Source organism: Anser brachyrhynchus (assembly GCF_964034855.1).
Source record: "Anser brachyrhynchus genome assembly, chromosome: 8".
NCBI lineage: Eukaryota > Metazoa > Chordata > Aves > Anseriformes > Anatidae > Anser > Anser brachyrhynchus.
This window is the reverse complement of record NC_137702.1, coordinates 1,071,629-1,083,791: the sequence shown is the minus strand read 5'-3', so window position 1 is coordinate 1,083,791 and position 12,163 is coordinate 1,071,629. Positions and strand designations below refer to the sequence as shown.

The 12,163-nt window shown below is 42.3% G+C and overlaps 1 long non-coding RNA gene across 1 annotated transcript; it reads left to right on the top strand.

Annotated features, from left to right (window-relative positions):
* The first annotated feature begins 4,704 nt into the window (after window positions 1-4,704).
* LOC308198640 lies at window positions 4,705-6,558 on the top strand. Its single transcript, XR_013954071.1, has 3 exons — window positions 4,705-5,291; window positions 6,167-6,232; window positions 6,340-6,558. It is a non-coding gene; the product is annotated as an uncharacterized lncRNA (long non-coding RNA).
* Window positions 6,559-12,163: the final 5,605 nt, after the last annotated feature.

The following is a 12,163-nucleotide window of genomic DNA, read 5'->3' as shown; positions in this document are numbered from 1 at the left end:
GAGAAAAATTTCAGTCTTTCTCGGTGGTCTGCTGAAAGAGGCAGACGCAGGCAAGCAAGACAATTCCTCTTGCCTCTCTTGAAGCAATGTGATGGCTTTCATTTCACCTTTAACCTTTTGGAATATGGAACCTTTAGAAAAATCACTAATGGAAATTCCTATACTGGTGGCTGAAATAAAATGAGAAGCATAAAAATCAAAAACATAAGGAATTTTATTAATGCTGAATATCAAAAATAATGGCAGGGAGAAAGCACCAGTTAGCGAATGGGCCCTTTAGATAAATGTCACATAGTGAGTATTTGCATTAATTTGCTGCACAGATTGTTCTGGTATGTCACATTCTGGACAAAATGTAAGAGCTGTGCCTTCCGTGGCATTTCAGAGCTGGAGATGCATGGACTGAACCCGAGAATCCTTGCTGTGTGTTTTGTCTCTTACAAGATTTTTTACTTGAAACGGCATGTGCTTATCTTTAAGCACTACACTGTGCAGGTTCCCATAATTTGCATTTCAAACTTGGTAGAGGGAGAAGAATAAAAATACATAAGACAAATTTTATCATTATCTCTGAATTTCTGTGGTTTTATCAGTTGCACTCAGAATCCAGCATGTCTCTGGAAGGTTGTTTTTTAGAGATAAAAATAGGAATTCCAGACAGCTAAAGCAAAATATGTTGATTAAAAAGGAAGAAAAAATAACTGGAGGAAAAGCATATACCTGTGTATTAAAATGATCCTCCAAAATTATGAACAAAGCGTGAAATATGCATTTTTAATTGTGGGAGAAATTTCCTGAAAAGATTCAGTCATAATCTTTATCAAACTGAGACAGCTTCTCGCTGCTATCATGTTGGGTTGCAAGTGAGCATAGCTTTGATCACACAAATCTTTACTATTCCAAGAAATTGCTTTGAAACAGTTTTTTATCAATGGCAGTGCAGTTATAAATGTGTGCATGAGCTGTGGCTCTGAATCCAGCTTGTGTCCCCTTCTGCATTCTTTCCAGTGACAGTGAACTTTCTTTCAACTCCACTGCCAACCTTCAATCACATAAATGTGTATTGAAACTTACTTAAGAGTAAAAGAAAGTTTACTCTGCTTTTTCAGAAGGATCCTGGAGATGGGAGGTTTCTTATCGATGGCAGTCCCACCTGAAACCCTCTGATGAAGACTGAGATTCAGTTATTAAGTCAAACATCTGTCATATTCCTCAACCTTTGAAATTTCAGTCCCCAGAGATGTCTCAGGATAGGTATTTGTAATAATTATTGAAGCATTTGCATTACTTTATGTTGCAAAAGACAAATCTTAATCATGCAAATGCAGACAAGTATTCTGGTAGTAATAAACTAGATTGAGAAAGTAGAACTGATTAAAAATACTGAGAAGAAAAGGGTTTAGTTTCAACCAGGTTTACCTCTACAGTTTAATTTCCTAGGCAGCCAGACAAAAGGTTATGCCACTACAAATAAGAAACAGAGCAGGAATAAATATCTGGTGCTAGAGGAAAGGAAGAACTTTTCTTTTGGTGCTAATGCTGGTTTAATGTGACTGTGGAATACCAGCTGGTGTAGCCCATTCGAAATCAAAGCGTAACCAAGTTATACTTTGCTTGTGCCCTTGTGGGCTCAGAAGCACACCTAGGTGTGCAGCAACGGTACTCCTTTTCATGTCATCTTGGAGTGTGTATGCAAAAAACACTGTTTTCCTAATTCCATTGGCAAAGTTTGACCAACATACATTCCTTTTACAAGTTTAGGTAGCTCATAAAACAGTATGGAAAACTGCCTGCTTTCCTTTCAATCTTCAGTCCTATATAAACAGAAATGCCTGCATTTATATTTTGGCTGATTCTTAGGCAGTTTATGGAGTGTAATCTATTGTGGGAGAGAGAAGGAATAAAATTTCAATTTTCCCCTTGAAACTCTCAAAGCTTTTACTAAACAAATTGCTTTTTTTTGAATAATAGATTTTAAATATTTTCAGATCAAACTTTGTTCAAATTTCTACTGTAGTAGAGTCAACATATTCCATACTGGAAGCTAGCTATTAAAACTGAGGGAATGCATGAACCACAGCAAGCATAACATTGGGACACCAAAATGGAGGAAATACTGTGAAATCACAAGGATCTGATTAAAAAAAAAAAAAAAAAAAAGGAAGAAAAAAAAAAGAGGCCTTTTCAGCAGGGTGAATTATTTCTTTAATCCAAAGCTTGCAATGGTGTGTGTATGTTTGTGTGTGTGTGCATTTCACTTACCAGCTGTAGCTGTCTTTCAGCAGATGAAGAAAATCAAATTAATATCCTCCCATGGGTGCCAAAATGTCTCACTATGGGCTTAAGCACCCCTCTCTGAATGTTTCTTAAAGGAAATACAATTATTTGAGAAGTTTTCTAAAAACCTCTGAGAGATGAACAGGCAGGCTGGTATAAACAGTTCTTTTCATAGCTGTTTACTTCCTTTTGTATCCTTTTGCAACTGAGGACAATTAGACAAGTGAGAAGCTCCAGGCATTTGTGAATGATGTAGGTAAACACAAAAAAAGTGATGCGTGTTTTTGACATTTGCAGCTCTGAACATCAAAAGGAGGAGAACTTGAGACAGCAACAGTCAGGTTTCTGAAACTACTGATAAATATTTGATTATTCTACTAACAAATATAGGTGAGTATTTTGGGTTATGCATTTCCAGTTCATGAACAGTTTTGCCTTCAGAACAGTTCAGCTCAGTTGGTTATTTGTGAGAAATTAATTTATTATTATATGGAGTTTTCTCGGGATAACTAAAGCAAATCCTGTTCATGGAGGGCTTAATGACAGTGGCCCTCGGATTGAGAACAAAAGCAATATGATTTACTCTTAGGCACTGTTCTTCTGTGAAAAACTGTCATTAGAAAAGCTCATATGCTGCCTTACTGTTTAAAGAGGAAATATAAAGCACCTTCAAGTGTGAACAGAGCGCTTTGTTTTCTAGAGCTACAAATGTTAACTGCTCCAATAAAAGAGTGCCAGCACCACGCACATCTGTGTAAAATGGGTGGCATTGTTTATACATCTGCTTAATATCTCCACTGAATTTGTATTTGGACATTAAAAAGAAATAACTGCAAAAGCCCATCCCTGAACATGGTTGTCCCTGCTTCTTTGCCTCCACAAGGGAATACAGGAAGATCTGGCCACTGAAATTAGAGAGGAACAACCAAAGAGTCAGCAGTGTACTAGAAAAGCATAAAAAGTACCAGGAGATTCGGAAAGTTTACCTTTTCTTCCACATTGCCCATCATCATGTTGCACAAAAACTCAGACATAGTGTTTGTTAAAATGAAAATAAATAAATATTGAGATCTTGGCACTGGGGAATGCTCTCACGGGGAGTCAAATCTCCTGAGCAGGCTGGCTGACTGCTGGCCAGCGGTGACGGCAGTCTCTGCTGCAGCAGTCCTTGCAGCAACATCTTCAGTTGCTCTGGGAGAGACTCCTCAAGTCACTGTTCTGCTCACTTCTCATGATACACTTGGCTACAGCCTCACATGGCTGCGCAGTCACGTGTGTGGGTCTAGTACATCATCTAGGTTTCAAACCGGTCCATTTCCACACCAACTCCATTGCCTCACCATGCAGATAGCCGGCTGGGGAGTTCCTGCACCACCCAGTGACTGCGGAGCACGTGGCATGCAGAAGGGTGCAGCCAAGGTACCCAGATAGGCACAGTTACACTTGAAAAACAATCTTGATTTTCATACTTACAGCTCGCTTGTAACTCAAGTCTCTCAACTCTTGCCACAATCATGCCATTCACAGTGGATATACGGAATATTTTGAAGTAACAAGGTACTCGGTACAAGAAAGAGTTGTCCTGTTATTCTAAACTCGACAGTATCCTTTGGTGCTCTTCAGAATTCTCAGAGAGATGGTAAATATGCATCCTCAAGGTAGCAAAACTGTGCAGAAAGAATATAAACGGCCATTACGAGGTGTTCAAATAGACTCTTGATGGTGTACTTCAGACCCTATGACTGAAAATCAAGACTATTGATCAAAACTTGTTCACCCAAAGAAGACTGTCTGGGAAAATTTTCCAAACTCAGATGCCTCACATTTGAACTCCTAAATTGATTTGAGTTTGAGGCAGATACTGCGGGACTTCTGCAGACCCGCAATCATATCTTTGTGCATTACAAAGTTCACCTCCCAGTACGACCACAAAAGCTGCTTCTAGAATTTATAAATTTAGCATTTGCTGAACAAATTCCAAAATTTTGGAGAATATTTTTAAATGCAATGTTTTCCTGGCAGGTGACACTGAACATTGACAAAGTATTATGTTCTAGATCATGTTAGGTTTTAGCATAACAACGCACGGCTGAAGGGAATAAACGCAAGAAAACTATCCCCTTGGCTACCTAAATATAACTAGGCACAGCTGTATCTTTAGCCTGCTGTAAATTAACACACTTTCCTGGACTAGTTCTTCTACACTGGATGGCCTATTAAACAGAAGTGTTTGGTTAGAGGAGACTTAAGAATAGCTCAGTGCAGCAGGGGGAACCATTTGCCTGTACATTAGAGATCTTGGGAAAGTAATTAACACACAGAGTATAATGTTTGGCAGATTTCTTCCAGGGTACTGATAATCCAAAACCTGCCTGCACATCAGTGCCATAATCCAACCCCAGTTAGAGGAAAATGGCCTGGATCTGTATAAATGACAAGCAGTGGGGAGAGGTAGAAGATCTGGCCCCATTATGCTGGAGCCCAGAAGTGATATAAATACATAATTTGAGACTCATTTAGGAAAATGTCTGCAGCTGCAGTGGCGATAAATCAACTGGCCAGCAAGCACTCTGAGAGCTTTCTTTTTTTTTTTTTTTTCTTAAGTAATAGCAGTGTTATTCCTCCTGGTTGATGCCCATGTTATGTAAAACAGTCACGTAAGGGAAAGCTGTGGATTTTACTTTCCACGTAATGCCATGAAAGTGGTTTAATCAGGTTCAGGCGGGGAGGGTGCGGCACTTTGCTGCCGGTGTTAAGCCTAAGTAAACTGCAATTGAAAATTGAAGCGGTTGGTACTGGCTGAACTGTGGCCCTGGATTAAGCTGAAATCTTGCTAGTGTCATGCTGGGACTATTGAAGAGTTATAATCCCATTGGTCTGAACTAGCAACGAGCAGCTTCACTCACATAATAAAGAGCAGGAGGGAATCTTCCCTGAGTGATTACCACATGAGTAGAGACTGGCTGCTTCAGGAAGTGAGACTGTGAAGGCCATTACAAAATTACTACGCTCAAGTAAGACAGAATTGTTCCTGTTCTCTTCATTGCTCTTGTGGATTAGCTGATTTTATATTTTTTTTCCCAGTGATATACACTGTATTATTTATTGCTGTAATCAGTAAGATGCCAGTGCCACAAATAATGTTGCTCGCGCAATGTGTGACTTTGTTTTATGAATCCACATTAATGTATTAAATTAGATTTCACAGGAGATAGCTTTTGCTGCAGTGCATTCAGAGAGCACATTTCTAGAGAGACAGCTGCCTGGACAACCTTGTGTTTGAGCTTTGGTCATCGACCTGTGAAACAGATTTTACAAAAAGCGAGGAATGGCACGGACAATCAGAGGGCACAGGACAATCGAAGTCAGTATGAGGAGGCATTCCTTTCTTCCAACTGCCGCTTTCTTTAAGACACATCTGGCGAACACCTACAGCTTTGGTAGTCCTACTGACTTTAGCTGAATGCTTGTTGTGAATAATTTCTGATGCAGGACAGATAAAAATTGATGAAAACTGCTTTTGTGAAGAAGCACAGCAAGTGATTGCGGGGCAGAGACCTCCCCTCGGAGGGGACAGGCCGGCTTCTCAGAGCATGCTGCAGCTGCACTTAGCTTCAGGGCCTTGATTTTTCCCAAAGCTGCTAAAGAGCTACAGTACACATTTAGCAGCTCACAATATCTGAAATACAGCCTATTCTTTTAGTTTCCTCAGTCTAGCAAGTGAAAAAGATTTCCCAAAGACTTATCAACAATGAGTAACAGTCAGATTACTCAGTAATAGTCTTGTTTTAAGGTTAAAAATAATGGTGGCAAATAAAAATCTGCTTTGAAACGACCTTTGTGCGTGAATCACGATAGCCGTGTCGGTGTGACTCGCTGCGTTTTGCAGTCAGGCAGGGTCTGCTGCACTCCGAGCATCTACTGGCTGCGAAGCAGGAGCAAAGCGGGCATACTGGTAAGTGCAGCCCCCAAAACTTATCATCATACTCCCATGATGCAAGTGTTAAATTACAGGCTGAAAAACCACCAAGTGCGTAACTGTAGCTATAATGCAGTGCAGAGGCTCCGGTACTTGGGGAAGCTCGTCGGTGACCGGTCCCTGCTGTCTCTGCCAGCACAAGCCCAGGAGCTGCAGCAGGAGCCTCGGAGAAGACCAGGGGCACGTCTGCGTGGTGTAAGGAGGAGCTGTGCAGCGAAACCTCAGCCAGCTGTAAATGAGATGCAAACGTTAGCACAGCGAGTTAACATCCACCTCCTCCGGGCACGTTTACCCACCTTGTGGGATGTGGGGCTGCGCATCACAGTCTGACACCCAGCTTCACCGAAATACCTGCTGACATCTGGCAGTGTCGGTACAAACACGGAGTGTTGGTTCTTGAGGCACAAAGCTAGTCCATGTGTAATGTTGTATTCCTCAGATATTCCCAGATAGCTTGATGCTTTGATTTCCTCTTCAGCCATTACCGATCCATAAGGTAAGGACTAATTTTAAGTGTTAAGTGAGAGAAAGAATGCATAGATTAGGTGATTTGGAAAAGCTGTGCCTGCTAGCCAGCTTCTCACCGCTCAGGCACTACCTTTAAGGAAGACTGCCACTAAAAAAACAGAAGTAAAAGGGCCCTGGGAACATGAGGAGCATGCCCGATTTCCTGTGAGGACTGTCTGTTCACGCTACCCACAGCGATGGGACTTGCCACTTTTTGCCAGTTTTATGTCTGCCTTGTGTTCAGAGGGATGACGCAAATGTACAAAAAATTCATGCTCTTTGCAAAACAGACCCAGAAGACTATTTGCAGTAAATAAGAACCTTTCATCATTCTGATCTTTCTGCTGTAAACTGATCTGGAGAGGTCACATTTTTAAAAGACAGTTCTCTAACTCTTCCATAGCAGGAAGGGAGAAGAGGCATATTTGTTCAGTTGTGAAGTGCTATGATATTGCAGATTTGTCCTCTATAACTTTCCGGGTGTGTATCAGTCCATAAAACTATAGAGCAATAGAGAAAAAAATATGCCTTGAAAAGGTGATCTCTGGCATTAGATGGTAGACAGAAATCATCAGTAACTTCCACCCGGCAGCATGTAAGAAGGTATAATGATCCACAGACATGGCAAGGCACCGCTTTATGCCCATTGTGTTGATAGCAGGGTTGGTAGCAGGACTACACCAGTATTACAAAAAGTGACTGTCATTATAGCGTCTTAAGAAACCAGTCAGCTAATAAAGACACAGTTTGTTTTCTGTTGTTTTGGTTCCTTTTTTAAAAGCATAGGCAATAATGTTTGTTCAGTTCAGGTGACTTGGAAAAAATGAGCCTTTCTACCAAGAAAGGACAGATCAGGGGAAGCATAAGGCATCCGCAGATATTTCTTTTGTGGAAGAAAGAACACAAAACACTGTAGCAGCAAGATTTGTGCTTTTTGAAAGATCGTACTAGGGCTGTAGGCAACATTTATCAGACACGGTCACGAAAGTCTAGTGTGGGATTTACTACTGCCTATCACTGAGAAAAAAACAAGAACAACCAACAAATAACTAATGGAGCCTGCATTTGTTCAAGCAAACCGAATATCCTATTAAAAATCTTAGTTGGCACTTCCAGGGAGGAAAAGAAATAAAGTACGTTTTCCAGAACGGCTGTTCATTAGAAACAAATCTCAGGGAAGCTTTTCCCTGGTGGCCTGGCCAGCAAGCTCCCAAAACTGGCTGCCTTGTATGTAAGGCGCTAGGACGCGGACGACTGGCCTTAGCCACCCAGGATGGTCACAGGCTTGTGTGGGTCACTGAATCACTTCTCATCCAGATAAAAATATTTTGTTACGTCTGACGTGAAAGGAAGAACCAAATGCTTCCCTCTTGAAAAATCTCATCTCTTGGGGGTGCTCTGGCCAGGCTTCCTTGGAAAAGACTGTCCTGGCTGTCAGCAGTCAGCTGGTGCCAGTGGCAAAAGCTGGCCAGGACGGGTATCAGCAGCAGAGGCAGGGTTGATTTGTGTTTCTGGAGAGGTGGGAAGTTTGGTTTAGCCAAAATGTGACACGGGTCATGCTAAAATAGAGTGTCCTCCTTCATGCCTGGTCACACGAAGGGTTATGTTTCCTTTCACCTGGGCTATTTGACACGGGGCTGCAGCTGTAAGGAGGACAAGGTGCGCAGCTAATGGCTCCTGCTTTCTGAGTCCTGCAACCACTTCCCTGGGCAGCCCATTCCAATGCTGCACAACCCTTTCAGTAAAGAAATTTCTCCTAATAGCCAGCCTAAACCACCCCTGACACAACTTGAGGCCGCTTGCCCTCATCTCATCACTTGGTGCTTAGGAGAAGAGCCCGATCCCCACCTTGCTACCACCTCCTTTCAGGTCATTGTAAAGTACAATAAGGTCTCCCCGAGCCTTCTTTTCTCCAGGCTAAACAACCCCAGCTCCCTCAGCCACTCCTCGTAAGACTTGTTCTCTAAACAAGTCACTGAATCACTATCATTGAATCACTATCAACAAGAGCAAAAAAAAAAAATGCTTGAAAGTATCTTGCAGCAAAATTCTCTATTATATTTTGGTGACATATTATCATCAATTAACTCGCTATAGACCAAGGTATTCAAAGAAGTACATTTTAGTTATTCCCACCAAAAATTTTCAGGACACATTTTGTCTCTTTTTTGTCCCTCTTTTTGTAAATAATAGTGGTGAGGGAGATTGAACAATATATTTTAATTTTAATTTTAATTTTAATTTTAATTTTAATTTTAATTTTAATTTTAATTTTAACAAAGATAATTATTAGAGAAGATCCTATTGTGAAAGATGACATTTAAAATGTTCTTGTACATTTCTTACTGCTGTACGATTTAAATGTACAAATTCTCTTTTTCTCACAATCTGAAAGGTCAGGGGTAAAGAATCTATATGGGACATGAATACCTAAATGTGTATGGGGGATACAAAAAAAAGATATTGCAAGGTAGTCTTTACTCTGATGGTAATCTATTTTTTTTAAAGCATTCTTTGCTTTCCATGTATTAATTAAAGCATAAACTGGCTGTTAAGCTTATCTTTACGAAGTAGGAACTATTAATATTCTTCAATTTTTGTGCTTCTTTTTATTAGTTTTTCAGCGAAGGCACAGAAATGCCAGCTGAACCAATTAGCTGTCTAAAGTTTAAGGCTTATTAAACATGCTAAGAAATGCAATTCTTGAATGTACAGTAATGAGGTACCTTAAAATGCAAGAGAGTGGGCAGATGCAATCAATCAAAATAAATCCACCGGTGATACTCTCTTTAACATTTTATTGGTAACTATAAAGTGAAAGTAGACCAGCAGTGATCAGAATAGAAACCCTTTGATTAAAACTCAATTTGTTTTCCCTTCCCGTAGTTGAGAAGACTCCATTCAGCAGGTAAGGGTGAATGCACTCTGGGAAAAACAAACAATTAAATGAGGACATCATCTGATTCAGATCTGGAAAAATAAACCTTGTGCTTCTCCCTGAAAGAAGAAGCCTGGCATTACGCATTAGCATTGTAAAAAGAGTGGAATAAATCTGACAACTGGAAACATTGAGTGTTTTAGATAAATATTTTTGTTGTTGTTGCCTGAGACCATATATTTTTGTTTTCGACTCATTAACCTGAAGACAGGAAGAAATTAATTCTTGGGAACGCTGTAAAGCCATCACTGGGAGTGTTTCAAGGTTCAGCACTCGATGCAATTCGTTCCCCCGACACGCAGCCACGGCGCTCGGAGTAGCTGTGGAACGTGCCGGTGGGAGCTGGTACCGCAGGGGCAAGGGCGCTTTTGCGCTCTGAGGAAGCCCCCTTAGTGCGGGCTGTCACGCTTGGGCTGACTGCTTCTAGAGCCACTGTGGGGACGAGGGCGGGTTGGTTGGTTCTGTCAGCGGGGCTCCCGGGGTAAGCACTTGTTTGTAAGCGAGGCTTTCCAGGCTGTGTGCTCCGAAGTGGCACTAAATGCTTTGCGTGTAAGAGCTACCTCCCCGGCTTTGAAGCCGTACCCCTGGCCTTCTGGATTTTATCCCCTTCTAAACCCGGATTCTCTTTTGGCTGTGACCTCACCGAAGGGGCTGCGTGAGCGTCTGTCCTCGCGGGAGTTAAGCCAGTGAGGGACCTAAATGTGATAGCCACCCTCAGCTACTACACATAACCCGTGCTTATAGACACACCTCAGGCTTTGTGACTTTGTCCAGCCAGAATGCATGCACTTTGATATAAAAAAGACTTTTTTTCAGCGAAACAAGACAATTTCAAGGAAATGCACACTGGCATCGCCATGGCCAAATGCTGTGCTGAGCAGCCCCTTCACAGAGTACACGGTGTGCTCTCAGCTCCAGAGAAAATCAGACCCATCCGTACCTAAAAGCCTAAAGAAAGCCTGGCTGCTCTTCCCAGGCCACAGGGGAACAGGCCCTGGTGCTGAGGGCTTCGTACCCTCCAGCCCTGGGGCTCTCCCCACGGCCCCCGGTGCCACTCGCCACCCAGGTGCTGCACTCCAGCCCCGGCCCTGACCACAACGAGGACAAATCTCGAGGGAAAGCCTGATATCATACCTGGATATTTGAAGACCACAGCAGTGAGCAGCTTGCTTGGCCAAGAACTAGCGTGACGTGAGATCTCACCGGGCTTTTGGTAAATCTCTTCCAGGCAGCAGCAGAGTCCCCGTGCTGGGGGCTGCGCCGCCACCAGGCTTGGCTCAGGCACCCCCCAGCCTTCAGCGGGAGACAAAGATGTTGCAGAAAGCAATGTTCACCATTTTTGTGCAGCTCTTTCTGGAGATAATTAATGCTATGATACGTGGTGTATCAAAGGTACAACTGCTTGGGGAAGTGTAGCATCACGATCTTCAGATCCTGAGCTAATTTCTGTGAGTTTTTGTATTCAGCCTGCCTCAATTCCCTCTGAACTATCAATTCATCAAGCCAGGCTCATTTGGGATGCAGCTGCTCCACGTCTCCTGGGGTCTTACAGATCTCAGTGAGCAGCCTCATTCCCACATCCCTGCCACAAGCTCCCGCTAGAGCAGCGTGCCGTCACTGTCACATCTTCATCTCGGGCTCAGGACTGCCGCCGTGAGCTCTGCGCTCTTGCCTGGTCGCCCCCTTGCACCCTGCAGGCAGCTGCAGTTCAGAGTCAGGTGAAACGATTTTTGAGTATGCAAATGTTTCTAAAGTGTTTTTAGACCCTTTTGAAATGAAAGTTGTTTTATGAGGCCTATTATTATATTATTATTCTAATTCCACAGAAACATTTGAAGCATGAGTATTTGCTTGGCAGGGTTGGCTAGGAAACATGGTTGATGTAGCTGACGCTTCTAAAAAAACTCTTTGACAGATGATGGCAGTTCAGTGTGTGGTAGGTTACCAGAGGAGACACTTCATCAGCTCAGTTTGTCTGGGACCCAGCTGCTTCAGACCCCACGGGATCACCCTGTCATCTTCCAGAGCCTGCTACCGCCCTGCCCGCCACCTCCGTGCTGCCTCCAGATGTGTCTTCTTGTTTGATTTTACTGGGAACCAAGCAGCTGGGGGTCCATTTCATTAGATTTGCACCCAAACAGACGTTCTAGACAGGTGATGCATCCTATTTTTGCTGATGTTTTTGAAAGGAGCTTAGTTATCATATACGTTAATAAAATAATGGTGTCTCATCATCCTTTTGCTTTTCTGGCATGGACATTTTTGTGGTTTTACGTTTGGGTATAGCTGACTTGTGTTGTCTGGAATTCCAGATGTAACTTTTTAGTTTATATCTCCCCTTAAAGAAAAAAAAATAGGTAAGAGGAAAAGGCCATGATGGCTTAAATGCCACCATCATTGACCAAATTCTTGAGAAATAAATGTGCATTATCTATTTTTTAAAAAAGTAACAGTTAAGAACA